The sequence below is a fragment of the Anomaloglossus baeobatrachus genome, chromosome 6 (assembly GCF_048569485.1).
Source record: "Anomaloglossus baeobatrachus isolate aAnoBae1 chromosome 6, aAnoBae1.hap1, whole genome shotgun sequence".
In the NCBI taxonomy this organism is placed as follows: Eukaryota; Metazoa; Chordata; class Amphibia; order Anura; family Aromobatidae; genus Anomaloglossus; species Anomaloglossus baeobatrachus.
Window position 1 is genome coordinate 221,340,510 of NC_134358.1, and position 18,343 is coordinate 221,358,852.

Sequence of the window (18,343 nt, forward strand, 5' to 3'; positions counted from 1 at the left end):
CCCGGCGAAGGGCCGCACCCAGGTTTGCAGCATTGTCGCACACAGCCTTCCCTGCCTGCAGGTTGAGTGGAGACAACCATTTACGAAATTCGCTCGCAAGAGCTGACCACAACTCCTCCACTGTGTGACTCTTATTTCCAAGACATTTCAACGTAAAGACCGCCTGATGCCGTTGAGCTCTGCTGCCAGCATAGTAAGGAGGTGTGCGGGATTCCTTGTGCGCAGTTACAACGCGGGTGGCCTGACCAGGCAGGCTTGAGGCGGAGGTGGAGGACCCAGATGAGGTTGAGGAGGCAGTGGAGGAACTTCTACATAAAGAGGATTGATGCACAAGTCGTGGTGACAGCAAGGCTTGTTCAGCAGACCCTTCTCCATCTCTCACCATAGTTACCCAGTGTCCAGTCAGCGACATGTAACGCCCCTGTCCATGCTTACTGGTCCAAGTATCGGTGGTGAAATGCACCCGGTCACACACAGAGTTTCTCAAGGAAGCGGTGATGTTGTGTGCGACATGTTGGTGTAGCGCAGGCACACCATTCTTGGAGAAGTAGTGGCGAGTGGGCATCTGGTACTGGGGCACTGCGACAGACATAAGGTCTTGAAAATCCTCTGTGTCTACCAGGCGGAAAGGCAGCTTTCGGTAGCCAAGAGCTTACAGAGGGATAAAGTAAACCTCTTAGCTTTGTCATGGCTTGGAGGAAATGGCCTTTTATTTGTCCACATCTTAGGGACAGAGATCTGGCTGCTGTGTGGAGACGGTGGTGAGTAGGGTGTTCCTGGAAAAATGCAGGTCTGTGAGGAAAGTGCAGGCGGAGACATGATGTTGCCTTCATCCAAAGTTGGTGCTCTCGATGTCTGAGAGAGCTTTACACCAGCACTTGTTTCCCCTTCCAAACCAACTGACGACCTACCAAGCAAACTTCCTGTTGCGGTTAAAGTGGTGGAAGGTCTGCGTGGAAAAGCAGTTGTGACAGCTGTCCGCACAGTCATAGAAGATGAATAGTGCGTGGAGGAACTTGAAGGGGCAGACGGTGTTTGGCCCGCTCCGTTAGGCCGCATTGCAGTACGGTGAGCTTCCCACTGGGACTTGAAGAAGTTGTCAAACTGGTGAGTTTTTGGCCTCTACTTATAGATTGCCAACAAATTTTACAGATCACATGATTTCGGAGATCCTTTGCAAGGTCAAAAAAGGACCAGGCTAGGCAAGGCTTAGAGGCCATGCGACCTGCTGAGTCACCCCGATTTGTGCTCAGAAGCAGAGTTGTGGCTGAGGATGCAGTTGTAGACGTGCTTCCAGTACTCCGACTCTGTCCAGGAAGGCGCAAGGTAACTTCGACGTCAGTTGCATCCTCCTCCACCGCCTCTGGTGACCACGAGTGCCTGACTTTGGGTTGACAGTAAGTGGGATCTAGAACTTCATCATCAAGCATTGTGTTTGCACTGCCCTCACCCTCATACCTAACCTCGTCCTGTCCTGACTGAATAGTTAAGTTGTCATCCCAATCAGGTATCTGCGTCTCATCGTCATCAGTATGTTCCTCATTGTCTCCACCAACAGGTGTTACAGTTTGGGAATGAGGGTGTACATTATGCTCAGAAACTTGGTCAACAGGGCTAGAATATGAGTCATAAAGCTTCTGGGCATCACTGCAGACCATTTCCTGGTCTGTACTCACTGTAGCTTGGGAGCAGACCTCTGATGCCCAGCCTATAGTGTGACTGGACAGCTCTGCAGACTCAGCCATCTCTTTTACACCATACTCTGCATGGCGGGTGGAGACTTGAGAGCTGGGAGAAAGCAAGTGCGATTGGGGTGACAACTCAGAGGATTGTTGTTTTTTGGATGTTGAAGTTGAGGTGGAGGAGAGGACACTTGTTGGAGCACTTGCGATCCATTCAAGCATGTTCTTTTTTTGTGCATCATCTACCTTTGTTAAAGTTGTTCGGTTCCGTAAAAAAGGGAGCACATCCGATTGTCAACGGAAAGTAGTAGACATCTTACTTTTGCTGGAAGATGGCCTATCTTCAGCAGATGTTAATGTAGCTTACCCACCTTCCCCACGGACACAAACTTTTTTCCTTTTCCAACACGCCTGTTCCCCTTTCCACCAGCATCTGTCCTTTTGCCACTCATTTTGTTAGCGACAAGATTGGCCACTTAAAATGGGGATGCACAAATTGAGAGGTGGTGTAGATTGCAGAGGTGGTCTAGCTTGATTGACAGCTGAAGAACCAACACTGACTATCACAGAAAATGTTTGTATGCCTCTAACAGTGGCAGCACAGTTTGCAATTAGAATTGGGTATCAAAAAAGGACAGGTGTGTACAATGCAGAGGTGGTCTAGCTTGATAGACAGCTGAAGAACCAACACTGACTATTACAGACAATTTTTGTATGCCCCTAACAAATAAAATAGCATGGCAAAAGTGGGCAGGTGGGTACAGTGCCCGGGTTCTGTGGGTATCAGGACAGGAAAGGAATACTAAGTTACTATTCCAGACACTTTTAGGATGGCAGGAAAAGTGTCAGCTCTTTGGGCAAATAAAATAGCGTGGCAAAAGTGGGCAGGTGGGTACAGTGCCCGGGTTCTGTGGGTACCAGGACAGGAAAGGAATGCTAAGTTACTATTCCAGACACTTCTAGGATGGCAGAAAAAGTGTCAGCTCTTTGGGCAAATAAAATAGCGTGGCAAAAGTGTGCAGGTGGGTAGAGTGCCCGGGTTCTGTGGGTACCAGGACAGGAAAAGAATACTAAGTTACTATTCCAGACACTTTTAGGATGGCAGAAAAAGTGTCAGGTCTTTGGGCAAATAAAATGGCGTGGCAAAAGTGGGCAGGTGGGTACAGTGCCCGGGTTCTGCGGGTACCAGGACAAGAAAGGAAGCCTCACTTTCTATCCCTCCTAATGATGAAATGCAGCAAGGAATTGCCTGAGCTGAGGTACACAGAAGCTGTTATCTAAAGCTGTACACAGTGTTTGCACGGACCTGCCTAGCAGCTATGGCTATGAACGCCTGGAAATCAGCCCTGAAAAGGGGTGAAATAACCATCAGTCCCTAATCCCTAGAACGCTGTGTAGCTTGCACTATGTCTATAGTGCACACAGCAGGATAGGCGGCAGCAGCGTGAGTGGTGACTGTCACCCACACGCACAAAGGAGATAATGGCGACAACAGGGAAAATGGCCGTATTTTATAAGGCAAGGACATGTGACATTCACAGCCTATGACACATGCCCTTGCTTGTCTGGCAAAAATGCACTTAGCTGTGTGTGTGTCTGTGATTGGCTGACATCCTGGCCCGTCCCCACTGCACGCGCGCTTAAGAAAAAAAAAAGAAATGGCGATCGCCATTTTCTCAGCAGTGCACCACAGATCTAAACCGCGTCCCCCCCACACACTATATGCTGAAATTTGATAATAGCGTGAATTACAGTGACTCACACTATTACAGTGAATATCCAGCTAGTAACTAGCTAGGCTTTTTGCTGATCGAACCGATATCGAACGTAACACGTAACTCGAGCTATTGAGCTTTAAGCAAAAAGCTCGCGTTCTCGAGCACCCCCAAAAATCACTCGAACATGAAATCGGCGAACCTCGAACATCGCTCAACTCTAGTGCTTACTTACTGATGAAACCTCCACACCTGGTGACCCTTATGCACCTCTTCTACCTATGCCTCAAAAGAGAAAGAAAACAAAAAAAAAAACAAATGTTTGTGTATTTTTTTTTCTCTTGAATATTTGAATTTAAAAAAAAAGGGAAGGAGAAGCAATAGAAAAGGTGAAGAAATAAAGAAGGGAAAGGGAGGGAAAGAGAAATAATTGAGAGAAAGGGAGAAAAGGACGTTTTTAAGGTTTTTTTAGCATTAATAAAATAGTTCATGAATTTTTTCACTCCCAATTAACCCCATAACGACCGCAGGCAGTAATATTACATACTAGCGGTCATAGTGTCACTGCCCGCGGTCTGCCGCCGGCAGCATGTCGCGATCGGCGCACATCTCAGCTGAGTTTCACAGCTGAGATGTGTGCCTGCTAGGCACGAGCAGAATAGTTATCTGCTCGTGCCGTTTAACCCCTTAAATGGCGCTGTCAATATGTGACAGCGCTATTATAACGGGCATCGGCGGTAAACTTTTACTTACCGCCCGATACCGGAAGTCACGTGACGTTATCACGTGACTTCCGGTGGTTGTCATTGTAGCACAGGGTCATGTGATGACTCCTGTAGCTGGCATGAATTACTTTTGGTTTCACTCGGGCAGAGCGGTCGGATTGTTGAACCATATAGCCCTCTAGGGGGACTAGTAAAATAAAAAAAAAATGTAAAAAGTTTAAAAAAAAACAAAAACCTAAAAGTTCAAATCACCCCCCTTTCGCCCCATTGAAAATTAAAGGGTTAAATAAATAAAAAATATACACACATTTGGTATCGCCGCGTTCAGAAATGCCCGATCTATCAAAATATAAAATCAATTAATCTGATCAGTAAACGGCGTAGCGGTAAAAATAATTCCAAATGCCAAAATTACGTTTTTTTGTCGCCACAACTTTTGCGCAAAATGCAATAACAGGCGATCAAAATGTAGCATCTGCGCAAAAATGGTACCATTAAAAACATCAGCGCGAGATGCAAAAAGTAAGCCATCACTGAGCCATAGATCCCAAAAAAGGAGAACCCTACAGGTCACGGAATATGGCGTAAAATGTGCGCCACTTTTTTCGGACAAACTTCCGATTTTTTTTAACACCTTATATAAAAGTAAACCTATACATGTTTGGTGTATACGAACTCACACTGACCTGAGGCATCACACCCAAACATCAGTTTTACCATATAGTGAACACAGTGAATAAAATATCTAAAAAAAAAAATAGTGATATCGCACTTTTTTTGCACTTTTTCTGCACTTGGAATTTTTTGCCGTTTTTCAGTACACTATATGGTAAAACTTATGGCTTCATTTAAAAGTACAGCTTGTTCCGCAAAAAATGAGCCCTCACATGACAATATTAACTAAAAATTTAAAAAGTTACGTCTGTCGGAAAAAGAATGGCGAAAAAAAACAGAAAGCGAAAAATCGGCTGGTCATGAAGGGGTTAAATTATCCCCTCTTATTGATCTTAAAATATGGGAAAATGTATTTATTTTGTTTGCTTTAACCTTAGGATCATTGAATCCTCCTAAGGCGGTGAGCACACGCTGCTTTTTTTTGCTGCGTTTTTTGGTGCACTTTGTTGTCCCAAACTGCATGTCTTTCCTTCCCCCAGCAAAGTCTATGAGAATTCAGAAATTTTGTGCGTACGTTGCTTTTTTATTCTTGCAGTTTTGGGTGCACAAAAAAACGCAGCATGTCAATTCTTTGTCTGTTTTTATCCGGCATTTCTTAGCCTTTTCAGCCACTGGTTTCACTAAAAAACTCATGGGACAAAAATGCTCAAAAAACCCACGTTTTTTGTTGCGCTTTCTGGCACAAGGTGCGTTTTTCTGCCACAAGGTATAGTTTTGTTTGTGAAAAAATTTTCTGCAGTGTGCGCACATACCTTAAAAGTCTTTTGTGTATATGGCGTGTTCAATTATCTCCACCCCCTGGTGTCACTCCACCCTTGCTAATCCTCAGTCTATTTAATCCTGGTGCTTGCAGGAGATGGTTTGTTCATTTATATGCATACAAATTTATGTATTTTAATTTATTTTTACCTGATGAAGGCCATGCATGGCCAAAACGCATTGTAATTACTATCCATTTTTACCAGAATCAATAAAACTTTTTATCTCGGACACACTATCACTCTGTTTCTTGGGAGCGCTGTACGGAATTATATTCTCTTGCTTCATTAAAGAGAAATTCATGGCTTCTACTACTAAAATGTTCTTTAGTTCCCTCATTTATTACAAAAATTATAATTTTTTGTGTTTTGAGTTACATAAATTTCCCCCAACAGAACCCTGCACAAGATTGGGTCCCTTTGCAAGGCAGGACACAAAAAGGCAAATACATTTTTCAAAGAAAAATTCCCTGTCTTCCAAGACCAATTTTTTTTAATTTTTTTTTTTAATCATGATTTTTAATGGATATAATGAATTTATTGCCATTGACTGGGTGGAATTTTTCTATGGACCCTGCATAGAATTGGGCCCCAGTTCACGACTGGATACAAACGATGGGCATTTATTTCAAAGAAAAATTCTTGAACTTTCATGACTATAACGTTCTTTACCATCTTCCTAATTTTTGGTAAAAATCAGTATTTTTTTGTGCATTGACTGGGATAATTACCTTGTCAGGACCATATACTGTACATAATTAGAGTCCTGCACAGGGCTGAGCTCAAAAGTCCAATTTAGTTTTTTAAACACTATCATTAGCCTTATTTTTGTAAAATTTGAATTTTTGACTGGTGTGAATTTCCCCGATAGTACCTTGCACAGGTCGGACCCTGCCAAGGACTTGGAACATAAAAACCTGATCTTTCTTCAGTAACTCAAAGGATTGGAGAAGGTAATCAAACCAGGAATCAAAACCGAAGTCTGTTTCTAGTGATCTGGATGCCACAGTAGACACTGAAAGCAATATACAAAGCTTATATGACAGACAGCCACACACAAATTTGTTGGTCATACTGAAGTCTTGGCTACTACATGGGTCATTTTAAAATGCACATTCAAGCCAGATTTGGCATGAACCACAGGCTTCGGAAACCTGATTCCTAGAGAACCCCTGTGAAACATATTTCAGTCATTCTCCTGGACTTACAGACAGAATGGCCTGTCTGATCACAAGAAATGAAGGGATAATTTTTGTCCGATTTTTCATTTTAAAAAACATTCAATCTCTGTTAGCCCAGTGTGTTAATAATAAGGCTGTTGGTTACTGCTTTCTACCATTAGTTCATATGGTGACTTCACAAGGCTGTATTTGTATTTAAAAGCTTGAAACAGCGTTGGATTGATACAGTCCTAGTAGACCTCAAAGTCTTACACATGTCTTTTCAGGGCAATTAGAAACTTTGCAATATTTTCATTCATGGCAAATTAAAGTTTCATTGTTTTGAATCTGCCATTCACTGTGCCCCAGGGATACAGTGAGTGACAGTTCAGTCACTCAAGAGTTGTCAGGGGCGTGCTAGGTTGTTAGTTCTGTGAACTGGATAACCCAGCTGCCCAATCAGTGACTGGGGCATACTGACTATCCTCATGCTATTCATGATTGCCCCACAGCCCAATCAAACCGGGCTTGCTGGGCTTCCTCCAGGTGTCATCCATTCAGGGTGATTGTCTAGCTATTTAGTAGGCTGACTTTAGTCAGATCGTTTCCAGTCACAGGTTTCCTCAGTGATGTATTTCTTGCGCTTGCTTCTGTTGTTCTGATCTCTTGCTGTCTGAACTCAGACCTTGCCCTTGACTATTCGTTTGTATAGCCTTTTGTGTCTCATTCTATTACTTTTTTCTACTTCTGACCTTGGACTGTGAGCTGTTTTTTTTTATTTCAACCTGCTAAATTTGATGTACACTTGTTACTTGTTATTTGATCCTAGCCTGCATAACATTCATAATTTTTAAGGTTGAAAGTAAACTTAAAGGAGTATTCCCTTCTTCAAAAAGCTATCCCAATATGTAGTAGCTCTAAAAATAATAATATTAGCAATCCCCTCCAATTAGAACTGTAGTATAGTTCTCCTGATTAACTATGATACTGATTAACTATTACCACATTGCAGTAGCTTACATATTCACGGTTACGACCATTCATATAGGGACAGTTAGTTAGTTGCTAGTGGTCATAACCATGGATATCTAAGCTACTGCACTGTCCCTGCACTTGAAGTAAGGGACATAGCTAATCAGGAGAACTATACTACATTTCTAATTGGAGGTATTTTCTAAAATTATTATGAATACACCTAGTACATATTAGGATAGGATCATGGAGATGGAAATATCCCTTTAGTTCCATTGGGTTCAACCTATAGCCTAACATGTTGATCCAGAGGAAGGCAAAATCCCCATGGGGTGGACACTAATAGCTTTATATTAGGGAAAAATTAATTCCCAACTCCACATATGGCAATCAGACTAGTTCCCTTTATCAACACCCCATCACAGACTCTAGTGTAATTAACCTGTAATATTATATTTTTCCAGAAAGACATCCAGGCTCTTCTTGAATATTAGTGGTGAATCAGGCATTACAACATCATGTGGCAGAGAGTTCCAAAATTTCACTTCTCTTACAGTAAAGATTCTGTGTCAATGATTCTGATTAAATCTTCTTTCCACTAGACATAGTGGATTCCCCCTTGTCCCGTCACAGGCCTAGGTGTAAAAAGGTCATTAGAGAGCTCTGAAGTGTCCCTTCATATATTTGTACATTGTAATACAGTCGCCCCTAAGCCTTTATTTTCTAAACTGAATAACCCTAAGTTTAATAACTTATCTTGGTATTGCAGTTCACCCATTCCCTTAATAACCTTGGTTGCTTTTCTCTGCACCCGCTCAATTTCAGCTATGTCCCTCTTATACACCAAAGCCCAAAATTGTACACGGTATTTTAAGTGTGGTGGCACTAGTGACATATATAGTGACAAAAGTATGTTCTCCTCATGAGCATCCAAGCTTATTTTAATGCATCCCATTATTTTAGTAGCCTTGGCAGCAGCTGCCTGACACTGGTCACCAAAATTTAGTTGGCTTCCACCCATACACCCAAGTCTTCAAATACAGAAATTCTACTCTGCATGTCCTCTACAAGATCATTAATATATATGTGAAAAAAGTAGGCCTAATACTGACCCCTGTGGTACAACACTGTTAACTGTGACCCAATCTAAGGCTTCTGCCACACTCACGTGAAATTCACGCACGTGCCGAGAGACACGTATTTTCCCTGCGTGTTGCGTGCAGGTAAGTACGTGTCTCTGGTACGTGCGTGACACGTGTGTTCTACGTGTGCTATCCGCGATAGCACACGTAGAATCGGTAATTATTATACTCACTTGGTCCTTCCTGATGTCCGCGCTGCTGTTCGTGGTGCTGATCTTCGGTCTCCAGCCCTCCCGTCTCCCCGCTGCTGCTGCTGCCAGACAGTGAAGTGAATATTCAATGAGAATAATGAGCGGCGGTCGGCAGCAAGAGGCAGCAGCGGCAGAGACAGGAGGGCTGGAGAAGGTGAGTTAATGTTTTGGGTTTTTTTCACAGACATGTGTGTTTTCTCCGGCGCGTGTCACACGGGACCACATCCACACTACACCCGTGTGGTACGGGTGCGGGCCGTGTGACACCCGTGCTGCCGGAGAAAACACTGACATGTCAGCGCTTTGAAAATCGCACACACGTACAAACGCACACGGACACACGTTCCGTGTGGTTTTACATGTGTGTGCCTGCTACCATAGGGTAGCATTGCTGTACATGTCTCCGTGCCGCCGGTACGTGTAAAAAATGCCAAACACGTACCGGAGGCACGGATGTGTGGCGCTAGCCTAAGGCTGTTCCACTAATAACCATTCTTTATGTCCTATCCCTGAACAAATAGATTTTCTTGAGAAAAATGCAACAAAACTAGCAAATTTGAATTTCAAAAGTTTTAGTCATATCTAATGTTTACCAATTGGGTACTTCATTTATATTACCGTAAAGTAGAATAAAAATTTTGAATTCAATTTTTTTCCATTAAGATATTCCTTTGTACCCAAATTTTACATTCTCACAAGAAGCAATTACCAAAACGTATCTCCAAAAGGAGGTACATATATATCACAATAATACATCTCCAAATCATTAATGGAACCAGGCTAATGAGTGAAACAAAACCAAAAAATATATAGACAAAAGGACACAAATAAATGTTCAATTACAACTTATTAATTAGAAAATGTATTTATAATCGTAAAAGGCAAGGAAAGAAGTAATGAAAATGTGCCAATTAAGCACCACAAAGCTCACCAAGGTACATGTAAGCAGATCAAGTACAATATGAACCATAGACTGCAGAAAGTATTTGGCCCCAGGCGAGTATTATCAATACATTTCTATAGGTGAAATAAGAATGTTATTTCTTTTTTTATTTTTTTTTTAAATTGTGAAAAGTTTATTCAGAGGGTCATTTATTATTCAACCCCTCAAAGCACAAGAATTCTGTTTGGTTCCCCTAAAGTATTAAGAAGTATCTCAGGCACAAAGAACAATGATCTTCACATGTTTGGATCAATTATCTCTTTTTCCAGCCTTTTCTGACTAATTAAGACCCTCCCCAAACTTGTGAACAGCACTCATACTTGGTCAACATGGGAAAGACAAAGGAGCATTCCAAGGCCATCAGAGACAAGATCATGGAGGGTCACAAGGCTGGCAAGGGGTACAAAACTCTTTCCAAGGAGTTGGGCCTACCTGTCTCCACTGTTGGGAGCATCATCCGGAAGTGGAAGGCTTATGGAACTACTGTTAGCCTTCCACGGCCTGGACAGCCTTTGAAAGTTTCCACCCGTGCCGAGGCCAGGCTTGTCCGAAGAGTCAAGGCTAACCCAAGGACAACAAGGAAGGAGCTCCGGGAAAATCTCATGGCAGTGGAGACATTGGTTTCAGTCAATACCATAAGTAACGTACTCCACCGCAATGGTCTCCATTCCAGACGAGCCCGTAAGGTACCTTTACTTTCAAAGCGTCATGTCAAGGCTCGTCTACAGTTTGCTCATGATCACTTCGACGACTCTGAGACAGACTGGTTCAAGGTTCTCTGGTCTGATGAGACCAAGATCAAGATCTTTGGTGCCAACCACACACGTGACGTTTGGAGACTGGATGGCATTGCAACCGACCCTAAGAATACCATCCCTACAGTCAAGCATGGTGGTGGCAGCATCATGCTGTGGGGCTGTTTCTCAGCCCAGGGGCCTGGCCATCTGGTCTGCATCCATGGGAAGATGGATAGCACGGCCTACCTGGAGATTTTGGCCAAGAACCTCCGCTCCTCCATCAAGGATCTTAAGATGGGCCATCACTTCATCTTCCAACAAGACAACGACCCAAAGCACACAGCCAAGAAAACCAAGGCCTGGTTCAAGAAGGAAAAAATCAAGGTGTTGCAGTGGCCTAGTCAGTCTCCTGACCTTAACCCAATTGAAAACTTGTGGAAGGAGCTCAAGATTAAAGTCCACATGAGACACCCAAAGAACCTAGATAACTTGGAGAAGATTTGCATGGAGGAGTGGGCCAAGATAACTCCAGAGACCTGTGCCGGACTGATCAGGTCTTATAAAAGACGATTATTAGCTGTAATTGCAAACAAGGGTTATTCCACAAAATATTAAACCTAGGGTTTGAATAATAATTGACCCACACTTTTATGTTGAAAATTTATTAAAATTTAACTGAGCAACATAACTTGTTGGTTTGTAAGATTTATGCATCTGTTAATAAATCCTGCTCTTGTTTGAAGTTTGCAGGCTCTAACTTATTTGCATCTTATCAAACCTGCTAAATCTGCAGGGGGTTGAATACTACTTGTAGGCACTTTATATATATATATATATCACATGGGTTAGATAAGGAATAGGCCCCCCAATTAACTCAAATGAGCCAAAAAAATCTGCTATTATATAACTGACATGGCACAAGATACAGGCATCACAGAACATAAACCCAGAAATCCCACAATGGGGGTAAAATACCTGTCACCATATGACCACTATGACCACTGCTAAGCCACACGACACGTGTTTCGGCTGTAGCCTTCGTCAGGGAGGTGTGGTTGACCAGGTATTTTACCCCCATTCCCCATTGTGGAATTTCTGGGTTTATGTTCAGACAATTTTGCACTCTAAAATTCAAAGGGCGCTCTTTCCCTTCAAAGTCATGCTGTGCACCGAAACAGTAGATTAGCACTTTGAGGGGCACAGTTTTTAGAATGGGGTCACTTTTTGGTATTTTCTGTCACCTCGGCCTCTCAAAGTCAATTCAAATGTGATGTGGTCCCTAAAAAAGTTGCTTTGCAAATTGTGTTGGAAAAATGAGAAATTGTTGATGAACTTTGAACCCTTCTAACTTCCTAACAAAAAAGTTATGTTTCAAAAATTGTGCTGATGTAACAAGTGGGAAATGTTATTTTTTAACTATTTTGTGTTATATATAGTGGGGATCAAAATTAGAGAACAACACACAATTTCCTAAATGTTAAGCTCATTGTTTAGTCCTATATGATTATATCCTAACATGAGTAAACCAGCAGTATTTTAAGCTTATTTCATAAATTGAATTTTTTCAAAAGCACATACTAAAAATGTAAATGAGATAAATGAAAAAGAACACTGATCAAAATTAGAGAACACTTTCAGATACCTGCAGGTTAATCTGGCACCTGGTGCTAATTTCCTTAATTATCTGACAAAACCTATTTTTCTGGCAGGCTAACTTTCCAGTTTGCACTGACTTTGCAAAAATAGTGTGCCATTTCAAAGTGGCTGAAACCCTCCAGCAGCAGGTTGTCCAGATGAAAACCAGAGGGGTGACCCTATCAGTCATAGCAAGAGAAGTTGGTCATTCCAATTCTGTGATTTAGAGAATATTGCATCTTTAGAACATCACAAACTCTTTCAAGTTCCCCAAGAAGGCTGGTCCCCCTCAAAAGACAAAGGCAAGAGAGGACAGGATAATGCGGAGAATCTCCATAGGCAATTGTTTCAATACCATAGCTGGAATTGCTTGGCAGTTCAGCGCTGAACAGGGTAAGGATCTGTCTCGTTATACGGTGTCACAACGTTTAAGAGCATTTGAACTAAAAGCCCACTCTGCAGTGACCAAACCTCTCATTAACAGAAAGAATTAAAAGGAGCCTGTTGTGTGGACAGAGGATAAGTGGTCCACATTTCATTTTAAAGATGAAAGCAAGTTTAATTTATCTGGGTTTGATGCTATACATTATGCTCGGTGACAAACTGGAAAAGACTGAACCCAAAGTGTGTTAAGAAGTCAGGGAAAGATGGTGGAGGAAGTGTCATGATTTGGGAAATGTTTTCTGCAGCAGGAGTTGGCCCTCTCATACAGCTACATGGCAGAGTGAATGCAAGTGTGTATCAGAACCTTCTTCAACAACACATAGTTAATTACTTGCGTTCATTACTCAAGCAGCCAGCAATTTTTATGCAGGACAATGCCCCCTGTCACACAGCAAAATGGTTAAAGCAGGTCCTTAAAACAGAAAACATTGAAACAATGAATTGGCCACCCCAGAGTCCTGATATAAACCCAATAGAAAACCTCAGGAAAATCTTTGGTGACAGTTATGGCCAAGAAACCCACAACAGTCAAAGAACTGTGGAAGAGACTGGAAGAAGAGTGGACCAAAATCACATCAGAGCAGTGTGTTCTGTGGCTACAGAGCAGTGTGTCCTGTTCTTAAGTCATTCAAAGCAAAGGTCTGTACACTTCCTACTGATTGGTGACTGTTGTTACCTTCAGAAAATGTAGTTTTAATCTTTCTCTGTGCTACGGTCATTGTTGTTCTCTAATTATGATCATCATGTTTTGAGCAAAATAAGGGGTTTATGGTGATAAACATTGGATCTTTTGTAAAACACTGTTCTAGTGGCATGGTGTTCCCCTTACAAAAAAAACCCTTCAAATGTTCATCAATGTAGATTACATTATTTCTGAAAAATGTAAGTAATCAAACATTGTTCTCTAATTTTTATCTCTAGTGTATATCTTTCTGGTTTAAGGGTATAAAAATTCAAAGTTTAAAATTGCGAAATTTTCAAATTTTTTTGCACTTTGACGATGTTTTCACAAATAAACGAAAAAGGTAGCATCTTAATTTTACCCATATCCTGAAGTGCAATATGGTGTTCCAGAGCCTATCAAAGTTAAACTGGTTGAAAAAGAAACAATTGGCCTGGTCACGAAGGCAAAAACAGGCTCTGGTGCAAAAAGGTTATGAAAGATTTTGTTTCAATCATATTAAACACCAGAATTTTAATTTACTGCTTTATCCAAAATGGTTCATACAAGGGATTCAGACCGATATGTGGCCTCTTGCAAGAAGGTGGGTGTTCTAGGCTGGTATTCTGTCCTTTTTAATTGATGATGAGAACATTTACCAGGATATACTGTAGACTCCACAGGTGTCCCAATGTTATATAACAAGAACGTGAAAAAATATACTAAAGGTGATGGCAGCTGAACAAGATTTCTTATAAGTGGTAGCTAAGAGTTTGATGGTGTCAAGATGTCACCTAAGGAAGACCAATATTTGTATCTTTCCTAGCAGGGCCTCCATTCTTTGTGCCCAACACCAGATGCATTGGTGGATCTTAGTCTTTTTATTAGAAACAGCACATTGTAGACAAATCGTGCAATGCAGACTAAAACTTTCATTATTAACAAAGCTAAAATTTGATGTAGAAATGGAGTTCAAAGTCAGACAGTGCTTGGCGACCCCTTCAGGATCAGACCTAGATTTAAAGCACAGCATCTTGCATTAGCTCCACTACGCCAGTTCTCAGTCATAAGACTTGTATGAGACATTAGGGCTTTTGTCTAAGTCTCGGTATAAATCCATTTCCAACAGATCTGTTTCATAATATGAACAGTGTTCATTCTCCTAATAATATTATACAGCAATTACTCCCTGAATTTACAGTAGCTTGAGAAATGGATACCGAGCAAAACATTTCGGCTTTCAGTTTATTGAAAAAAGGGATTCAGTAACACCTTGTGTGTTTTACTTCCAGATTTTCAATATTCACATGCAGTAGTAATAATAATCTGAAGACAGCCTTATGCGTTCAGTTTAAAAACCAACTTCACAGTTATCATCACACAGCAACAAAAGCTTTTTTGTTACAAAAAAAAAAAAGAAAAAAAGAAGATGCCTAATCTTACGTCAGCATGTCTGAGATTTCAGACAGTCAGCTAGCTTCATGTGGCCAGAGTTCCTGTGAGCAAAACTGCACGCGTTGCACTAGGAGTGACTTTCAGGTGTTCAGACAGACAAGTCTGGCTAGCTGTTACAATGTTATTTTAAATTTTGGAATGCTCGTTCTTTTCCGCAGTGCTTTTTTTCTCCGAAAATTGCCCTTTTTTTGGATGGAGGACATTGAATGATAACACTACAAGTCAGCTGACTGCTGTGTCACAGAGCTGCTGCTTTCTACATTTCCACAACTGCACGAGCTCTTTCTACTGCAGTTTTCTGGTCGCAGTGCGGCAATACAGACGCATAGGACGGGATACGGAATTTTTTTTCTTCTTGGGGAGTTACTCTTATGTCTATTTCGGATACAAGAATGATTAGTCTTTTTTGGATAGGAGCCGGAAAGTATCTCGGATATAGACGGTACATGAAACTTGCAACGTTTTTCAATTAAACAAGCACTGTTCAAAGGCTGGGATCCAAAATGCCTCTAAAGAACGAAGAAACATCTGCTTTCTCACCTGGCATGATAGTTTTTTGTGCCACGCTAGCCTACCTGCAAGGGAGAGGAACCTTAAGACAAAGGATCCGATGCTTGTTGATGTCTATGTCTGGGCCTTTGCAGCCATTGCATAGGGGAAGCTTCCTAATACATCCTGGGTTACCTGTAAGCCTGGTAAAACACTACGAGGCAATTCATCTTTCACATGAGGAACAAACTGGCTAAAAAGAGTAGCCAGACTTGCTGACCTAAATCAATCCCAGTCCTTTGGATACAGGGCAGCAGCCGTCTAGCAGTGACACAACCAGCCATCATGTGGAGAATTTCTAGGATTGCAATGTCTGTTGGATTGAGCATCACTACTTTTGCTTCTTGTTTTATTGCTTTTCTTTTGGATTTACCTGCAGCAGCTGCAAGCTCATTGTATTTTCTTCGTTTGCAGCAATGAGTTGTCTGGTCTAGGCGCATGTTCGTGTGGATTAGTCTGTCTGTGTGCCGTCCTTATCTGCTCCTACTGGAAATCAGGGCACTAAGTCAGCCTGCTTTAACAGTTGTTTTGCGTGATGCTATGCAGCTAGGATGCCTCGCTGACAACAAAGGAGAAAGCACAAAGCATCACTTTATCTTCTGGGTTGTTACAGGAGAAGAACTCCTTTTCTGTATGATGCTTCATCCTTTTTCTTCATTTCCTTTTGTTTCTAATTCATCTAATCGGAGAACCTAGCAGAAATCGTCATGGATGTGTGTGGGTTTTTTTTGTCTTTTTTAATGGTTTGGAAAAATACAGCCTGTGAAGACTGCAGCACATTTTAGGTTATTGCCAATTTGAAATACTTGGTTTGCTGAAGCTGAGCCCTAAGGGACAAGCTCAGTAGCTGAAAAAGAGATCGTAGATAAAGAAATAAAAATGACAAGCGTAATGGAGGCTCTGGAAAAGACACTGTCAGGGAATCAGTTCATGGGTAGCAGTTTCTTCAGTATCAATCTGAATAATTCATAGATTGAAATTACCCTGCTTTCACCTTTCTATTTAAAGCGACATGATCTGAATCTCTAATAAATTTTCAGGATAAAGTAAAATGGCAATTTGAATGTGAAGTGCTTTTGAACCCAGATGCTGAATCCTGAATCTTTCGATATCTTTCACAATTATGCGGTGAGAACTCCCCTTCATCACGAAACTGCTTTACCAAAGAAAATTACTGTGATTACAAAAGCTACAATAGAATGCCATCAAATGATGATCTCTAATTTGCCTAATTTTCGAAGACTGACAGTCGTTCTTGAATGGCTATGGCAACACCTATTCTGGTAACCCTGGATCAATACTCTTTAAACAAAATATCTTTTCCTTTTTAGCTTTTTTCTCTATTCACAATATACTGAAATATATATGTATATATTGGAATTGATTACAACATAGCATAAGTCTGGCTTTATCTACCTCTGTTTACACGCTGCATATTCTAAAACAGCGATGTATCACTCCATAATTGTATCACTCCATAATTGTATCACTTCACGCTGTTAGTGCTGTACAGGTGAATGTCGATTCTATTATACCGGCCCACACAATGGCCACTGTATGCTCTGTACGTATGGTTAAACTGTCTTTTCAATGTCAGCTCATTTGTCTCTTTGTGGAGTAACTTTCAGTTTGTGGCTATAGACATTCTGCATTTGAAGCACCTGCTGCTGGAAGATACATTTGAAACCTGTCAAGTCATTCAACGCTACAACTTCAATATATTCCTTTCACAAAAGAACTAAACACAAAGCCTTTGGAGCATCTCATATCTTAGATGTAAGTATGCAAAGATTAATAATATTAGATGGCACTGTAAGATATAGGGAATCTGTCTGCTCCACATGTTCACACTTAGCAACGCATAGGACATGCATCTTGTAATCTATGTTACATGCTTTGAATTACCTAGAAATAATGAACAAGTGTCATAATGTGTCCGTTATTCAGTTTTCTTTTGTGTGAAAATATATTAACATGAAAAAGTAGCAAATTAAATGTTCTTACCTTTTAGCGTCCTTTTCTTATTGATGAGAAAGGTAAGAAAGCTCCATCCTATAATAAAATCTAGGATCATTTTATCTGAACGCTTACAGTCTTAATTTCCTTTGTACTGAAAAGCACCACCTACCTATGTTAAATTTGCTTCATGTCCTCTTTATATATATCATGGTTAATGCTGATGGGAAATCTTTTGATATTCAGTGCAGAATAGTTGTATGAAATAGAGAACTAAGTGCCATCATGAATGCAATATCCTTATCTAGGCTGGAAAGCAGGGGCCTGCAGACAGACAAGGGGTTAACTGAGTCTGCTGATTCAGTGCGATAGTAATGTCTGAGCGTGAAAACATTTTTCTAAAATAATTGTCAAAAATTTGCCAAAATGTTCACATGGTCCTGGAGATTTATGCGCTTGAATCCTACAGAAAATTATTGTATTGTAAGTTGGGATACAAATAGTAACGTAATGTCGGAAAAGCTATTTGTGTTGACCTAGATATGCTTTGCGTTTCTTTCATCCCCCTGGAAAATGTCACACTCAGACAGTCATTCATTTTGATACAGTCAGACTGCTCTCCTTCCCAAGGGCTATATTCCTAATGTTGTGTATTCGGGTTCACATAGCATAAACGGTGACTCAGCCATGTTTCTTTCAGAAGATGAATTTATTCTGCTTAGATTATTTCATGTAGCTTACCCGTAATTATGGCACTATGTTTTATATGGAAGGGAAAATAAATGCTCTTTGTACTACACAGATGTATCATTTGTACAGTGTAAAAGGCATCTTGAATTGTGTTTCAGCGTATGTGATCAGAATGGTACAATGTAGCCAGCTGTATTCTGGAAAGGATTATTTTTCCAGGCCACTACATAACTGTTATGTATGTTGTCAGGCA

General features: G+C 41.1%; 2 long non-coding RNA genes across 2 annotated transcripts in view; one reads left to right on the top strand and one right to left on the bottom strand.

The window, feature by feature from the left end:
• Positions 1 to 17,774, bottom strand: part of LOC142243107 (uncharacterized) — a 79,363-nt gene extending 61,589 nt beyond the window's left edge. The window contains exons 1-2 of the long non-coding RNA XR_012724301.1: positions 17,573 to 17,774; positions 17,449 to 17,496 (exon numbers count right to left, since the gene is read on the bottom strand). This is a non-coding gene — a long non-coding RNA (uncharacterized LOC142243107). The remainder of the gene's footprint in view (positions 1 to 17,448; positions 17,497 to 17,572) is intronic.
• LOC142243106 (uncharacterized) overlaps positions 14,902 to 18,343 on the top strand; it is a 34,055-nt gene continuing 30,613 nt past the window's right edge. Inside the window, exon 1 of the long non-coding RNA XR_012724300.1 lies at positions 14,902 to 17,220. This is a non-coding gene — a long non-coding RNA (uncharacterized LOC142243106). The remainder of the gene's footprint in view (positions 17,221 to 18,343) is intronic.